Source organism: Colias croceus, chromosome 26 (assembly GCF_905220415.1).
Source record: "Colias croceus chromosome 26, ilColCroc2.1".
NCBI classification, from domain to species: Eukaryota; Metazoa; Arthropoda; class Insecta; order Lepidoptera; family Pieridae; genus Colias; species Colias croceus.
In genome coordinates this window covers 5,464,430-5,477,928 of record NC_059562.1, presented here as the reverse complement: position 1 = coordinate 5,477,928, position 13,499 = coordinate 5,464,430, and positions in this window count along the sequence as shown.

Below are 13,499 nucleotides of genomic sequence, written 5' to 3'. Positions count from 1 at the left end.
TTTGTACCTACATAAGTAAATGTAAAGAAAGTACAAGTTAATTTTAGAAGCGTTTCTGACATTCCGTTATTAGTTGTTTAATTTATGTAATCTCAGTGTGTAAAGAACTTAAAATAAACCAAGTCAATGTTTATGTAACAAGCTACGACTGTTATTTTAAATAATTAATTTATAGGACACGCAGATAGTGTAGTAACTGCAGTCTCTAGTATCCAGATAATAATAATAATAATAATAAAAATTTATTTTTCAAGAAACAGGTACAGCATTATGTTCAGACCCTGACCTTCGAACTAGTGGTAAACTGTGTTTCGAAGGCCAGTTATTATAGATAATATTAGAAGTGTAAGAATTTTCCTTTTTTCTTATTATTTACGGTACATTTTTATTGAACTATAAATTTAAAAAAGATTAATGAGGACTCTTATAGCCTAGTTAATAATTAGACTGGTAGAAATATTTTTATGACAATTTTTAAATGTCACTGATATTCAAACATACGTCTCCCATGTTGTAAGGTTTGCTTCTACCATTGTACCTATAGAATTCGGAAACATAATCATTTTTTGTCGAGTCAACTTTCTTAACGACTAAAAATGTTTGAATAAACTAGAGAAAACATAGGATGAAGTAGGTAGGAAACTTTACTACTCAAATTGAGCTAAATACATTGCGTGAAATACGTATAGACTACTTTTATAAACATATTATGATATTCCGGAAGGTAATGGATAGATATAAAATTCGTCATCTTCAAAAGAAGAAAAATTAGGATATTATTATGAAGCTTTTTGTCTGCCTGGTGATTATAAATATTAAAAATCGCCTATAGTAATTTCAGGCGTGAAATATAACGGACGGACAGACACATGATTTATCATTAATAATTATTGGGAATAACTTAACAAGCATTTATCTATACATAAGTATATTACTATTTTATTATTTTATTATTTATAATATTTTATTTATTATTAGGTGAGAGAAATTTCATGCAAGGGACAAAGCCTTTGTTATTTTTAACGGCTTAAAAATAATATCTAATTAAACGGAAGTATGAAGTAGGTACTTAGGTACATTTCTAGAAATAAGATGTATTTTGTATTAATAGTTAATAAAAATAAATATAAAATAGACTAGCGTTTTTAAAAAATTAAATACTTAAAAAAGTAGAGCGTTTTATTTTTTTGTTGTATTATTTTCTTTATGATTTCAACCAAACAACGTTTAAATATTTAAGTTGTCTTCGAACATTCGGGCCGTCAAAATAGGTGAGGTCCTTGACCTTCACGTACGTGAGTGTGTCAATGTGTGAACTCATGATGTTTTAAAGTGTATAAGAAATTGTATTTATAGATATTTTATTTAGATATTTAAGTAAGAAATTATATTATGTGTTTTTCATTTAATTATTAAAAAGTGTTTTAAAAATGGTTTGCAGTTTTCAGTTGTTAGGTACGTAACGTAAACATTTATTAATTGTGTTTACATTATTCAATAAACACTAAAATTATTATTTATTATCAACGTAAAACAATCCATAATAACAAAATGTAAAAAGGCTTAACACTGGCAACTCATATACAAATGAAAAAAAAAAACAAACGGCTAATTTCTTTTTCTACGCGCCAAAAATGACGCTTGCATTTTTTCATACAGCCATAATTTTGAAAGCATAATTAATCGCTCGAGCGCTGTCGCCGCCCGCCTTAATTGAATCACTTACCCCCCCTCCCCCCAAGGTCCCCCTGGAAAAACAACCCTTTCTTATTTTTCCTTTTACCCCTTTGCAAGACGATAAATCCTTGGGAGAGACAGCGGGGAGAAATCTTGCATAGATAACGAATAATTTTAAATTAAGATACATGAACTGTATTGGAGGGTGATAGAGTCGTGTTTTGTTTGTTATCTGTTTTTTGACGTAAAATCTAAGTTTGTGTTTGGTACAAGAAAAACCCTCCGCAATTCGTCATTCGAATTCCTCGGGCGAGCGTAATCGCGCCTTCATTTTGAATGTTACGCGCCCATTTTAAATGCGGAATAGAATTTTTTTCTGTAGATTTTTTTTTTATAGAACAGTTCAAATATTATAATATGTTAAATAATTGTCGTACCTAGTGCACACTAAAAGTTTTGCGTTTCTAGCCACCCATAAATGTTTGAATTTTGAATGTTATATTTTTTTAACCTATGAAGTCTCATAAGTTGAGGAAAAAAAAATTTGGCTGGAAGCTCGTGTCAATTTTTTTTTATCTCAAGTTGAAGTCCGTTGTCCGTAGCAAAAACGGAACTAACACGAAACAATTTTAGGGCGATGATTTTTGATGATTTTAAAAGTTCGTTTTCTCCGAAAGCTTGCACTGCACGCCTTCAAAATACTTTTGGGAGGGAAGCACCTTATTTGAGCACTGTAAGGCATTGATATGCTGAATTTCATCGCGGCCGTGTTTCTCTTCATGATGAAAGTCGTGAAGGTCGACCCTCAACTGCGATCACGGAGGAAAATATGGCTACCATCAGACGACTAATTTAAGAAAATTGCCATATCACTTATTAGGAGATTCGAGGACATCTGGGGATTGGTATGAGACAAATTCAGAAAATTTTACATGAACATTTCAAAGTTAGGAAGCTTGGTTGCCGGTGAATTGCTCCCAAACTCACTCCAGAACAAAAACGACATCGAGTAGATTGGTGTTAAGAAATGCAATTAAAGTACAATTACGGACATTCTAATGCCGTGTATAATATCGTGACAGGACATGAAATATGTATATATGGTTATATTCCAGAAAGAAAACACCAATATTCTTTGTGGGTGTTTGAAAGTGACAGCAAACCAACCAAATTGAGGCAGGCGAGAAGGGTTGGCAAACAAATGATTGCATTATTTTTCTCTTAGACGAATCCTGTCTGCACTATCCCACTTGAGTAACAAAAGACTGTTAATGCCGAGTGGTACACCACTATTTTTTGCCCAATGTCTTAGAAAAAATAAGAGAAAAGCGACCTAGAAGTCGCATCTTGTTGCACCATGACAGTGCTTCGGCGCACACCGCGAACAAAACAAAGTCATTTTTGGCTACTGAAAACATAGAGCACATGACTCATGCCGCACGCAGTCCTAACCTAGAACCTTGCGATTTCTTCCTTTTCCCAAAAATCTATGATTCAATGAGTGGTTCGACATTTACGAGGCCAGAAGAGGCCGTGGTTGCTTTCAAACAGCACGCAGAAAACATACCCTCAGACCAATGGTCCTCATGTTTCCAGAAATGTTTTGAACGGATGAAAAAGTGTTTTAAATGTAACGGAGAATACTTTAAAAAGTAGTAAATATAATATTGGACAAATAAATTGTTTTGTTTATTAGTTACGCAAAACTTTCAGTGTGGCCCACGTATTAATAATGAATGGTTTATTGAATACCTACTTACTATTGCTATGTCTAACAATATTAAAGTTAAGTTTTCAGTTCCTATCGTATTTTAATTGAGTATTCAGATTACCTAATACTAAAATACTTAATAGTTACTATTTATATGTATCTACTATCTGTGTCTTACTTTTAACGTACAGTCTATTGAAAAGTAATAAATAAGTGCATAGGTAGTACCTACCTAATAAAATAATGTAACTAAAATCTTAACATCTTTGTTTTACACTTCAAACTTCTTATTTCCCTGTAAGACATATTTCAAGAGATCCATTTTCTTGTTCCTTCAATATTCAGTAACCAAATACAACATCCTACAAAACAACACCAAAACCGTTGTTTAGGCATTCTCACCAAAATCAATAGCCAACGTAATATTAATAAGAAATTATCCACCGTGACGATCCTCCCTCGATTTAAGAGGCTCCATTTTTTAGGGTACAACCACCCCAACGGACATCGACCAGCGAAGGAAGAGCCGCGGAAACCGCACTCTTAAAGCCACTTTCTATATAAAACCAAGACAGCGGGGGGTCAATTTATACTGGTCGACGGTAAGGGGTGTTCTAGGGGGGTAAAAGAAGGAATAAATGAGACCATCCCCTGTTTTAAATTGCGAAGATGCGGGCGGTACAGTCGTGTTTCTCTTTAATTTTGTTTCGTTACTTTTACATTTTATTACGCGAGTGTACCTTGGTGTATTATTTATTAGTATTTATGTGTATCATGTTTCGTTTGTTCATTTCGAGAATTAAAGATAATGGTTTGTTTGGATTTCATTTTATTTGAAGAAAATCTTAGTTTGTTGAGATTGAAGTATCACAATTTTCTCATTAGATTTATGTATCTATACGTAAAACTACAAAAAATAAGTTAAAAATATATCGTTAAAAGTCTAGGAATAGAAACGAAGAGAAGAAATTCCAAATTATATTTTACTTCCTATCCATATTATAGTTTTTCTTAAACCTTATTTGGCAAGTAAAACGTGACTAAAGCTAAAAGAAAGAAATTCGGCTTTTTATTACTTACTTTTTATAATTTGCTTATACATTGGCATTGCAGGAATTACACGATTTTTCTAGATGAAATTTTCACTGACCGATAGTTTGTGTAGTACCTACCTACATATTAGGACGAATATTCGGCTAATACTATGAAAAAAAAATTACCTAACGTAGGCTCTTTTAGGGCCGATCGCAAAAAATATCAAATCGCGGATAAAGTCGTAGTCGTCAGCTATTTAAATATGTAAACTGTGTTAGGTACCTACTTAATTAGCAACATGAGATTATGCAAAAATTGGTATAATTATTTATTGTATCACAGTAAAAACATAATTTTAACGCGACGAAATCAAACCAACAGGAATCTCTGTGATAGAGCTTTTAAAATTGTTCAAAAAATTATCATACCCTCTTGTCTCAAAATTATTCATTATTTATTAATCATCTCAACTTACCCAATTTTCTTTTAAATTTCAAGACAGACTGACGCATAACAAATTCGTTCATACACCCTCTCCCTTTCTTTTACATAAGGGTTAAAAATGCACTGAGACTTACATTAAAAGATATAATTAAGGGGGTTGTTCACCCTTAGGGAAAACTCGCTTCTTTTGACATTTTAAGAACCCCTTCCTTATATTGAAGTAGGTAAACAGATGAAGGCGGAATTTTTGAATTGCAAAATGGTGACGCAAAATCGATAGAGTTTCGTGTGATTTGAAAGGAATGTTGCGTAATTACATCTTATTACTTATTGTAACATTTATAATAAAATAGTAATAAGCTAATTAATTGATTAAGTTTGTTTTAAAGATGTTAATTTAACCCAAAATCTTTGAGATAACTGCAAATTTTAGGACTTACGGCTTATTTATCAGAATGTTTAAAATTAAATATTGATAGACTTTTTTGATTGTTTTTTGGTAGTTTATAGAGATTTTAAGTATTCTTAAAATCAGGCAATTGAGGCAAGGATTTAAAGGTAGGTATGTAAATATGTATTTAGTTCAACTTTATGTAGCTTACTAGGAAAAGCTATAGGAATTGATAATATAGGTAATGATAAGATAAGATAGAAATTAGGAAATAATATGCGCTCTATAGACAATGCTCCCGCTCGCTCTATAAATTTTAAAGAAAGTATTAACTACTTATTATGATCTCGAATGATTCGTTTTAGCAATTCCAAAACATATTTTAACTTAGGTAGATGAAATAATAAGTTAAATATTTTATTGAAATATATTCATTTTCCAAAGTAATATGTAATTTAAACGAGCACTAGAATACAATGAGACTGATGCAAAGAAACAGAAATAAAAACAATTTAAACAAACAATAATTTCGAAACGTCCCGTGAAAATGTTCCAAGAACGAAATTCAAATAAAGAACAAGCGAAACGTTTATTCGAAATTGGCGGGTAAATTTAACATCGGACGAAAAAAACGCTGAAAAAGGCGGGAAATAAGGAAAAAGAGCCGGGTATTATCCATGTTAATTCCGGGCTAATTTAATTCGCTCCTAATTCTATTTGCTGAGCAAAACGGGGAGGTGATAATTGAGGCTTTTTTGGGGAAATTCGTATTTTTTACCAATTTGGGGTCTTTTTCTTGGGGTTGTGTTTTGTGTTCTTTATTTGAATGGCCGTTTTTGCACGCTTCTTTTTACAAAATAATTACATATTTGAAACGGTTATATCACTTTATATTAACCTAAATATTTTTTTTTTATTATATATTAGGTATTATGATGACATTATTTTTCATACATGAAAACTACTAGTTTTTCTTACGTAAAGATGCTTTTCGTACCTTCATGCCTTACAAATACCTTAACCTTTACCAACTAAATTATAAACATTATTTTGCTAAGACAGTAAATACAAACAAACAGAAAAAAAAATATTTCAACGAGCATTACCAAACTCCTTACTACCTCAAAACACTTAATTTACAATCACAAAACTTTCACGACAACCACGATGCAACGCAATTTTATAACTAACGCTTTAGAAACAGTCAGTAAGTAATAATAAATCTGACCCATTGACCAATGTCCCCATGGGCACAGATACAATATTAGCCGTGGGTCAGTATTGTCCACGACTGGTCAATCAGGTTTGACCCTTCCTGTGCCTGCAGCTGGCCAAACGGGTTTATGGCCCTAGATTGTTGCAAAACGTGACGGTTTTGTTGTTTAAAAAGATATTTTATGATATGAATAAATAATAAATTTTAAAGTAACCGTAAGTACCTACGAAGTGATTATCTGATAAAAAGACAATAAAACTGCGTGTCTGAACATAAGCACTTTATTTTATATAGAAACTTTATATCGGAAAATTTCACTCAAAAAGAAACATCACACATACACACACACAGACACTAGAACTAAACAAAATTTTTGTGATGAAAGCCTTAAATAATGTTTCGGGAAATTTTTGTATTATTTTCGTTTATAAACCTGAATCATGCATGCTCTTCACTCTGGAACGTTTCAATCTGAAAATTCAATGCATTCGTTTATAAACGAACAATAATTATATTTAAAGATATATGAAACTTGAAAAATATTGACACTCGTATAAAACTTTCCTTATGAATTTATATATCTACTTATAAATATAACAGTGACTCTATTTATTATGTCTTGCGATTGCCAAAACTGTAAAATATTTTCATAGATATCGAGCATTATCAAAAATTCAAAACCTACTGGCTCTTAAATTGTTTTGCCCCAAGCAAACTCATTGTTGCTACTTGTTAATTCTAACCCAGAAAGTACCACCGTTTTAAATATATGCAAATACAAACATACAATTACAAAGAATAGTAAAAGGAGACCATAATAAGTATTGACGGAATAACAAATGAGAAATAAGGACGCCATAATATTATTCCGTAGACAGCGCTCTGTCATTACATGTTGCGTATTAGCCAGATATGTATTGAGATTTATTATTTATAATTATTTTATTTTATAATAGTAAAAATTAAACGCATTATTTATTAATATATAAAAAATTAGAGTCTAGATACTTAGCAATATTCCACTTGTTTGGTACCTACCAGTGCCACAACAGGTACGTATATATAAAAAATCTACATAAAACTGTAGACACCGATTTTAAAAACTGTTTGTAAAAGAGCACTATCCTTACTAGTTACTCTATCTGTCTGTGTGTGTGTCTCTTCTCCTCACCTCAACTACTGAACCGATTTGGATTCATTTTGGTATAAATATAGTTCGAGACCTGAAAACATCAGTAAAGGACCAAAGAGTTTGTGGGATGAATTGAAAGTTCTTTTCGTGCAATAACAACTAATAAGAATGGAGTTATAGTTTGTAAAAAAATGTATGCAACCACGGGCTCAATTACTAGGTACTATAATTTCAAATGTGAACTTATCAGGCCGAACCGATGCTTAAAAAAAACATATTTTCAATACCTACTCAGTACGTCCCTGTGATAAATTATATGCGCAAAGGTATCACGCAAATACTCGATAAACAATCGTCTAGCTTTTTATCGATTTTATTTAATTCGTCTTTTCTCCCTCTACGTCTTGTACCAACTCGCTAGCGATACGACAATGTGACCTCCATTTTTAAAACCATGTTGTTCAAAAAGATGCAAATTCTTATTGTTCATGAATTTTTCAAGTGCAAAAAAGATAAGAATACGAAGTCTAATAATAGTAGATATCTAGAAATTTGAAATAAAAACTCAAAAGATATAAGCTTAAATTAGAAATAACTATACAATAAATGATTACTGTTTTCAGAGCATCGTAGCTCATGCCAAACTTAAAAAAAGTACAAAATATATGACGCAATGCGAATTATAAATCACCTTACTAACCCGATATAGTAGCCTATGTCACTATTACAATTACAATTTACAATATGTGCTACACCCGTCCGTAAACTATCACTATGACAAATTTCATCAAGATCCGATCAGCGGTTTTTGCGTGAAATTATGTTAAAGATCCATCGTCACAAAGTCTCGACTTTCACTTCTATTTTTAACTTAAGATTTACTTGAACACACTTCAAAACTTAACCCATTAATCAAAGTCAGATAACAAAAACCAACAGATATTAAAAATCAATAAACTTAAGCTTTTTGTGCATTTAACCCTTCAAAGCATATGGGCCGTTTTGTTTACTCGCGAATAAAAAATAATCATAGTTATTGTCCATCTGTCCGTCCTTTTGTTGTGCTTTTTAATAATAATCGATAGTGGACACACTTCAATGGTCGTGGACACGGTCAGTTTATGGGTGACCATGGTTTTGATAAATTATAAAACGCTATTAAAATTTGTTACAAAATGAATTTAACTGTGGAATATTTTATAGACTTTGAAGTTTTTTGATTTATTTGTACCTGGTAAAAATGTAATTTCCGTCTTTAATTTGATCTGAAGCAAATAATATAAAAAGCTTTGTAGGGATACTTAAAAAGCTTTGTAACAATTCATTAGAAATAATTCGAAATTTGAAATGTTTTTCATATTATTTATTCAACTACATTAACTTATAAATATATTATGTACTTACTTACATACTAGGTAAGTACATATTACTTTTTAGTGATACAAATCATATTATCACACAATAAAGTCTTCAATACTTGTACTTGTATTTTATTAATCGAATGTTTCTTATCTATCCCACAAACACCATGAACGATTGTCACCATATCAAACCGGTTTAACCCGGAACTGCCGGCTAGACTGGTCGGCCAGTTGGTCACTTTGACCCTTTCTTATTCTATTGTTATTTCGGCAAGGAGCGACAGCTGTTGCGGGTTAAAGGTGACATAGTACGGTGCGATTTTAAACGTTTTACCGTTGAATGTGTTGGAATTTAAATATTTTATAGCGAGATGCGTAGTTATAAAATATGTTGTGCTAACAGATTTTTGTGTACAAATATGACACAAACTTTATTTTTTAAGTATAGAATGGCTATATAAGTAGAGATCTTCGTTTTGAATAATTAAATTATTAGCTATACCTAATTTTTTGGAACAGTTAGGTATATGGCAGTAAATAGAAGGAATTTGAACCTGTGTGCAAAACATAGGTACATAAAGTTAAAATATTTACATCCACAAGATTACTTACATTACATAATTTAAAAATACCTACATATATATGAAAAAAAATATTTAGCAATAAAGATTAAAGATAGATTCGTTTCGATTCGTTAGATGTTTATTTACATCATAATATTAAGTTAGTAGATATAATCATAAAAAGTTTTGAATTGGATAAATAAATCAAAATACAGACAAACAATTTATTTTAATTTATAGTAACAAACATATATTATATCGATTCCACGATACGAATCTAGTGCAGCGAGCCCGGAACGGAAGTGGCTCATACGTGGCGGTAAGAATTTGCGAAAACACCCGCGAATTATTGCCAACTTCCGGTGTGCACACCCAGCGGTGAAATTGTGTACGCTAATTTTATAAAGGGATAAGATTTATATTTTAAATACAAGAAATAAATAATGAAAGTTTTTTTCAGTTACCTAGTCAGGCATAAATTATTACTCTATTAGTTTTATAAATTCCTTATACAACTAGTAAACTATATTCACCGAGTAAAATCGGCTATTTTTATATGGAGCAAACAGCTAAAACATGATTAAAAAAATATGATTTTTTTGCTCAGCCGAAACTGTCACGGCCCTTGGAGCTTTAGAATAGAGCCAGAATGTAGAGTTATTTCTGAAATATGGGCCTTCAAGTTTAATTTGTATATTACAAAATATATATTATTTTCCAAACATCGCCACATTTTTGTAGCCGAGTGTACTCACACAAATGTAAGATATACACCGGTTATCCGGAATAGTTACCCGTGGAGGATATCCGTGCGCCGTCACACTAAAAATGTGCTCGAATTGTTTCGGAGTTCGCGAGATTCTAATGTTTGGTTTTATAGGTGTATGTGGGGAAGTAGTGAGCTGTTTGTGATGAATGATAGGCTGACAAATCGTGTAGGTGTGTATAGGCTGATTTACAAAGGTCATTGACCGTTTTAGCATTAGGTATGTAAGTATTTGTATTTTATAACGATCATAAGTCGGTGAAATTGAAATTTCATTGTAACAGTTCAGCAGATAGTTTTTGTACTTTTGTTGCTACATTAAAAATATTTCAATATACTTAAGTTTAGTAGTTTCGAAGATAAGTGGCGGCTCTACCTATTTAATACGACGTTATACTTATAAGAATGTTATTTTTTCTAAAATCCGAACCCTTTCGATTGTCAATCTGTCGTTAATATTTATGACAAAAAGGTGTCTATTCGGAATTTATTATTGAATTTTAATACTTTCATTTTCACACAAAAAACTGCCAAATGTTATCTACCTGTAGACTTACTAATTTAAACCTTATACCTTAAAAATAAAGCTTATTTTAAAAAACAGGTAGTTTATCAGAAATCTTCAAGGAGATTTTGAAAATCTACCCTATGCTTAAGAAATTAAGGTTTATCATTTTTAGTGTTGTACAGGAAACAATTCTTCATGCGATCGATATCGATTACAAGACATCGATATATCGATATTCGAAGGAATTTAAATGAGAATCGGAAGTGATTTTTTAAGGGAATCGATTTTATAGTTTTTGTATGCTTAAATTCACTTTCTTTACCATATGTTTGTTTAAGAGATTTCTTACGATGAATTTGTTACGGTGGATTTTTTTGTACGAATAATTTATAACCGACAACAATATTGTGAATTTTGTGACTATAATTTCATACTGGTTGTGATAAGCTATCGAATTTAGGATATTTATATTATTATTATCTTATATGTTTTTCTCTTATCTTCTGTACCATGTGTGTGTTAAATAGAGAATTAAAATAAATAAATAAATAAATAATTATTTAATAATGTAACTATGTACATGTTTGTATTTATTTCAATTTATTCATTAGACCCACACAACAGTCCGTGACATTAGACAATAGAAGGAATTAATTATTTTCACAGTAATTAAAGTTTGCGTTTTGTCTTGGGTTCAATAACGGAATTAAGTTTCGAATTATCAAACGTTCCCAAATTAGAAAGATATTGTTTTCTATAGTCATGGGCGTAGCTAGCCATGGGCTCAAGGTAGGGCAACAATAAAAAATAATATGTAACTAGCAACTGTATGTACCAAGTATGTGCCCAAAGTTATATCCAGGTCTTCAAATGCCGTCGGCCGTACCGCCGGCATTTGCGAAGGCATTTGCGAAGCCATTCGCGAAGGCATTTGCGAAGCCATTCGCGAAGGCACTCGCGAAGGCACTCGCGAAGGCATTCGCGAAGGTATTTGCGAAGGCATTCGCGAAGGCACTCGCGAAGGCACTCGCGAAGGCATTCGCGAAGGCATTTGCGAAGGCATTCGCGAAGGCATTCGCGAAGGCATTCGCGAAGGCATTCGCGATGGCATTTGCGAAGGCATTCGCGAAGGCATTCGCGAAGGCATTTGCGAAGGCATTTGCTAAGACATTTGCGAAGGCATTTGCGAAGGCATTTGCGAAGGCATTTGCGAAGACATTTGCGAAGGCATTCGCGAAGGCACTCGCGAAGGCATTTGGAAAGGCATTTGTGAAGGCATTCGCGATGGCATTCGCGAAGGTATTCGCGAAGGCACTCGCGAAGGCATTTGCGAAGGCATTCGCGATGGCATTCGCGAAGGCATTCGCGAAGGCAATTGCGAAGGCATTTGCGATGGCATTCGCGAAGGCATTCGCGAATGCATTTTTTCTATTGTAGGCACTAGAAAAAAAAAGTGTAAAGTAAAAAGTATCAGTGAGTTGTAGAACGTGTAACACAACAAAAGTGAAATTGGATAAGTAGGTAAGTGGGGTAACTAATTGTGGTACTATACTCATTTTTCTTACAGTTCATGTAACATAGAAGCCTCAGCTATTTTATTTTTTCATGTGTAATTCGTTATTCGAATTATTCTTATTCAAAACACCTTATTGTTCACCTACCACACCACGAAATAGATCCAAAAATCTTCATCCGTTTGGTCGCTGGGCGTATGACACTTGTTAGTTGTTAGTCAGTCAATTTAGAGGTAAATAATACTAATAATTATAAAGGTCGCATTTTCTGTGTCGCCTGTCGACTTTCGAGAATCGAGTGTGAATTTTCTTACGGATATTAAGCTTAGTAGTTAGTAGGTACTTCAATTTTTAGATTTGGTTAGGTATCTACCTACCTTCCAGGTCAAAGCTAGAGTGGGGCCCCACCGTGGCTACGCCCATGTCTATAGTATTTTTAATTATCTTTCCTTATCATATTCAAGAGTCATAAACAATAGGTATATACGACTTTAAGTTCTTCCTCAAGTTAATGACTTAAAGTCACAAATAAATAATTTAACTTAAACTTGAAGGCAGTCCACCCCGTTCCTACAGGACGCTCACCGCGCAATGTAAGTGCAATTTAAAATGTAAATTAACGACGCAAAGAAGTTAGGGGGGGTCTCCCAGTCCTGTCTTGTAACACCCTGTATGTAAGCTGCAGTTAGAACACCCTTTATGCGTAAGCGAGTTACGGGAATGTGAACTCAATTACAGGGATATAGAGTTCATAATTGCGTATGTGAATTTACGTGTTAGGACGTTGTAGAATTGATTTTGATACTTGAATTTATAGATGGTGTTGTTGGATACTGAATTTTGTGTCAGCGGAGTAGAGTTGATTTTGCAATATTCAACGTTGATAACATTTAGGCCGTTTTGGATGTATTTTTTATATTTCTTAGCACAAGAGATTTGTTTTGCGAGAAAATTGGAGACGGTGCTGCCTCGAGCGGACGTTATATATTATTACTTGGAAATTTTTAATTTAAATTATGATTTGTTATGCCTTGGATAATTTTCTTTGTAGGGTTGGCTTGTTATGGTGATATTTTCCTGGTTTACTTATTTCTTTAAAAGTATTATCTAAATAATTAGTGAGTATTTAACACATGTTTTATTTGATAAGTTTTGCCGTTTGATAGTTATGAAATGTATGG